The sequence below is a fragment of the Alligator sinensis genome, unplaced genomic scaffold, assembly GCF_000455745.1.
Source record: "Alligator sinensis unplaced genomic scaffold, ASM45574v1 scaffold751_1, whole genome shotgun sequence".
NCBI lineage: Eukaryota > Metazoa > Chordata > Crocodylia > Alligatoridae > Alligator > Alligator sinensis.
Window position 1 is genome coordinate 1,138,794 of NW_005842325.1, and position 5,614 is coordinate 1,144,407.

A 5,614-nucleotide genomic window follows, 5' to 3' on the forward strand; every position below is an offset into this window, starting at 1 on the left:
AGCTGTTGGTTGTGAAAAATTAATGGGGTTTAATCCCAACAAATGCAGCTACAAATGGATGGCCATTTCTAGATTTCCACCCACACATTTAATGTGGATACTCCCAAAGGCAGAACAAATGATTAAAAATAAAGGGAGGTAATGATTCTCCCCTATCACTTTTAATTTTTTTCCCCTACATTTGGAATATTCTTTATGCTCAGGAAGAATGTAATATAATTTGTGTCAGTGATGTCCACATTGTTATTAGGCATTTTTCTAAGCCAACTCCAATATAATTTAATATGCTGTATACAGAACATTTCTTCCCTCCACCCAAAATAAAAAATATGGTGTTTGTATCAGTGGTTGGGGGTGCTGAAGGTGGTTTTAGATAAAAGATCAGGAGATAAGTCACAGAAAACAACAGGTTTTAAATGTTAAGTGCCCAACTCCCATCGTAGACCTTTGGGCATCCAACTGCTATGGGTCCCTTTTAGAATTCCAGCCTGAATTATTTGAGAGACATCTGAAGGAGATGTCAAAAAAGCACCTTTAGGCTTTCTTGTGTTGCACTGGATAAAAGAAAATAACTCAGAAGGGGGAAGGTAAAACCCTGAGCAGTTATAATTACAAGAGTGAATGGATTTATTTTGAGAGGGAGTTTAAAAGGAGATTAGGTAAGCAGGGTCACAAAGGAAGCCTTGAGGGGAATAGAGGGAGGGGGCCTGGAAGTCCCTGTAATGCATCTGAATCTAAAGCTGTGGTTTGAAAGGAAAGTTCAGCACTAGAAGATGATGGAACCTGTTATTATTTGAATGAGGGTTCATAAAATATTTGATATAATAGATTTTAGCAGTCAGATAAGGGAATTGCGCATTGGTCAGGTTTGGAACTGAGAAGAAATAGAGAGAAGCCTTAGTGAAACAACAAAATTCCACAAACTGAATGATATGAATGGCAGAAATGGTTCCCTCTCTCTCCCTCTCTCTCCCTTACTCTCTAGATAGATAGATAGAGATAGCTATCTATCTATCTATCTATCTATTACAGTATAAATAATTGTTTCCTGTGTTTGTACCTATAAAGACTTTATTAGCAGGGCAGTTCTCCGTCATGTCAGGGAGAATTTTTTTATTCTGGGCTTGCTTTTTATTCTTGTTAACCTACACTGCTTGATGCTTTGTAGTCTTACCTCTTCTGAACTTTCAGAATAACTTCCCTGACATTTAAAACCTAAGGGAGAAAAAAAAGGCCGTAAACCAACAACAAACCTGTAGGGGATCTAAGCAGATGGTATTCATTACATTAGTCTTGCTTGAAGAAATCACTTCACTGTAGTGTTGAGATGTGAAAGACAATTTATTTTTAATTCAATAAAGTTAAAATCCTTATACAACAAGGGATTCATGAAATAAACTGCTGTTCTGTGTAGAGACACTGTATTCCTGTTCCTCCATATCTACTAAAGCAACAGTATTGGTAGACTGGGATTAATAGCCCAAACTTTAAAACAGTAGTGTCTTTCTGTAGGCATGAGGCCAGATCCTGCCTACACTATGCTGGGACCACTTTTTCTGCTCTATCAGTTCAAAGCTGTACTAAATCTGACTTAGTTTTAGGATAATAGGTTCTTCAGATTATATACAGCTGGTGTATTAAGGACAAGGGCAGTGCTTGGGAGAAAGAGAAATATGGCCAAGGTACTCTTTTTTTTCCTTGAAGTTTCTTTCGAACTATTATTGCATCTTTGGGTCCTGAATGCATTATTTCCTACCTTTTTTCCTTAAAGAGAGGAGTTCCTTTCTCTTCCCCTAACCATTGCAACAGGAGACACAGGCAAAGGAGGGCAGGCACCAAAGCTATCTCAGGAGAAGTGATGCCAATTCCTGCCTGAATTACCCATCTACCTAACAACCCTTGTATGACGCACTGGCTGAAGAGCTAGAGAAGATTCTTAGGACTTGTACTGTTTGTGTAGAAGGGGAATGCATAGAAATTAATGAGGAAGGAACACAGAGCCCATTGAAGGGAATAGATTTTGTTTAATGTCCTGCTCTCTGGGTATATCTACACAAGGCACGTTAGTGTGCATTAGCATAGTTTACTGCACAGTAAGCATGAGCATCTACATGTGCACATGCTTACTGCACAGTAAGCTTCACTACTCATGAATAAATGTTCTACCTGCAAATGCAAGTAACAAATTTACTCATGAGTACTTACTGCACAGTAATGCATGGGTAGACACTAACCAGGAGCAGGTTTGCTCCCAGTCAGCCCTGCCACTATGGGGCCAGCCTGAGCTCAGCCCCAGGGCCCCAGGGCTGGGAGCCTTTCCTGCCCCAGGGCTGGGCTGCCTCTATGGCATCCCCAGCCATAGGCTCTTTAAAAGCCTGCAGGCATTTTAAGTCATGGGAAACAACAGCAGGGAGCCCAGGAGGACTGTTGGCCTCTACTGCCCTTGCACTGGCCACAGGCTACCTGTGCTAGCTTGTCTGCACCCTGGTGCTGCTGCCTGGCACTGCAGTACCATGTGGCTGCCAGGCCCATATTGTTCAGCCTCGCAGACTGCTGTAGGATTCTCCTAGCCTCGAGGCCCAGCCACAGTCAGCTCCTGGCCACCAGGGCCAGCTGCCTGCAGCTAACCCTCAGCAGCTTGTCTGGAGCCTGTAGGTGCTATGAGCCATTGCAAATCATGTGGCTTCTAGACCCACACTGTGCACCTGCCCTGGGCATTGCAGGCTGCCACCCAGGCTCTGAAGCACAGGGACAGACATGCAGAGGCCCAGAGAGGTGGCATGGGAGCCCCGATGACATCACCACCAATGACACACACTGTCACCTGGGGCTCCAACTGGCCCATGAAGGAGACTGGTGACCTTGTGGTGCTGTGGGGCGAGGTGAAGGTGCAGCAGCAGTTCATGCAGCATGGGTGCTCCAGTGCCCAGGTGTATGAGGGACTTTCAGGCCGGATGCGGGAGGGTGGGAACAACTGGTTATCATGGAAGTGTTGCATAAAGGTCAAGGTCTTGCAGACAGTGGGTCACCATCACTGACCATAACTGTCATTCAGGGAGTACCCACAAGTCCATGCCTTTTATGCAGAAACTGAATGCAATCCTTGCACTCCAGGACCCAGGCCATAGCTGTTCTGTGTACAGGAGCACAGACAGCCTGCTTGAGTTACCACACTGGCCTGGCACCTGTGGTGACTTGTTACTGGTGGAGGACTCTTCAATGTGCCAGCAACCTGCCCTATCAAGCTCTCCATTCCCAGCCTCCACCAGCAGTTCAGGGAACCCAGGTCAGCACCTGCCCTGATAGCACGCCCTGCCGTCTGAGTCCACCAGAGCTGCATGCCATCACTGCCAGTTAGGACTGAATGGAGCCACTGGGCACACAAACCCCATCGACATGGTGAGCCCTGCACTGTAGGAAGGGCCCTTCCTGTCCTGGCCTCTGCATCCATCCCCTGCCCATCCCCATCCTTGAAGGGGGAACACAGGTGTAGTGCAGCCACAGGTAGCCCTCCATGTGGGAGCGGAGGTTGTGTGGAAGTCCAGGCTAGCTCCCCAAGCAATCAAAGCTCAGGGCCCCATGTCAGGTGTGGAGGTTCACCTAGAGCACCATGGCAATCATCAGCAGCAGGGAATAACAGGTTGGGCACCCCTCAGTCCATGCAAACATCTCCTAATGCAGCACCCAGGACATGTGCAGCAGGGGCATGCTCAGGGCACAGCCTCGGTGTGGTGAGGGCTGGCCTTTGGGCACCTCCTGGGAGAGGCCTTCTGTGGGGAGGACAGATGTTTAGGCAGCTCCTTGTCCCAGTCATCTGGGAGCCCCATGCCCTCTGAGCCTGCACTTCATGAGCTTGTTAGCAGCAGAGGATACCAGTGGGCCTACAGGAGGAGAAGTTGGAGAAGTGGGGTCTATAGCTGCAGCAGCAGGTACTACGAGAAGCCTGGCCTATCACAGCCCAGGAACACAGTGGGGGAGGCAGGCTGCTTGCAGCCAGCACCCAGCATCCTGCCACTGGGGAGCAAGAGGGGATGGGGCACTCACCTGGTGGCTGCCTGGGCCCAGGCCTGCCTGGCTGACTTATCATGTTCCCTGGGCACTCGTGCACACTTGACCCCCAATCTGAGTCTGGGCACCACATAGCACCATGGTACAGAGCATCTTATCTTACAAATGTTGCAAACTCTCACAAGTAGCTCCGTTTTCATGTCTCTGCAGGCTGTGCAGCTGCACACGGGGGAGAGGCTGCAGTTAGCATCCAGAATGCAGCCTCAAGGTCACTGCAATCCACACCTGGGCCCTGGCAATGTACCAGATTTGCAGAAGGAGGACCTAGGATTGGACCCTCATCCTGGACTGGCTGGCGATGGCTGTGGCACACCAGCAAGTGGATACTAGGATATGGAGGGCTGAGCACCTTGCCCTGTAGGACAGGTGCTGGGCAGAGGACCTGGGTGAAAGGACGCATGGGACCTGTGTGAGGAGGCACTGGATCAGCATGAGGAGATGCAGGACTGGCAGTTTGGGGTTCAGTTTCTGGCCCTGGAGCATGAATATGTGAAGGCCTCATGGAGCAAGGCATGGCTAGGGCAGTACAGGCCACTGAGGAGGCCCTCCAGGTGCTGAATACCATCATGACCCTAGTGGTCATCTTCAGGCCACCCATTACCCTGTCCCCAACCCTAGACCTGCCCCCTAGCAACCACTAGCCACCCATCAGAAGGCCCATTCATGGGTCTGGGTGGAGGTCCAATGCCACCTCCACCAATCAGGAACCTCTGCCCTGGCTCCCAACCTGGGTCCCCTGTCACCCAGCCCCCTGCCTAGGCTCAGCACTGCCGCTCACCCCAGCTCCATTTAGGCACAGAGCCAGAGCTGCCTGCAGTGGGGCCAAGACTGAACAGAAGTCCTGCTGACCTTGGCCAATGGCTGCCAGAGGGGGAACCACCTGCACCGGGATCCAGTGGCCACCGTCACCCTTGGGTGAGCCCCCTACTTGCCAGACTCATTGTGGTGTGTGTACCCATGGGGGAATGGCCAGAGGCCAGGGTTTTGGCTGCCTGTCTCCCAGCTGCAGCCGGAGCCCCCAGTTCCTCCTGGTGGTGGCAGGGGCCCATTGCAGGGCCCCATGAAGTAGTTCTGCTCCCATGTCCCTGCATGTGTAGATGCCTACCTGGGAGCATTTACTTGTGAGTAGTTTACTCACAAGTAAACTGGTCCTATATCAAATGCACATGTAGGCAGCTACTGTATCTTTGTATTAAAGTGTTTGTCTGAAAGTTTCTCGTCTGTCCTGTGTGCTGATGATCTCCAAATGGCTCATTTATGTAGATGTCCTTTCACAGGATCTGGTGAAGTAAGCTTGGGCCTGTAGCCTGTAGGTGGAAAAGCTCATGCTATGCATCTCTGAATTTAATTAGTCAGTGTCAGCATGTCTGCGTCGGGTACCCCCTAGCCCCGAGATTCTCGTCTGCCACGACTTTTGAACTTTAAACAAAATGGGAGGGGAGGAGATGTTAAGCATGCAGGTACCTGCAGGAAGGACCACGCTGGATCGGTAAATGGTGATGGTGCTTTATTAGTCTTAGTTGGGTATTATTCTTTTCAGGAATGC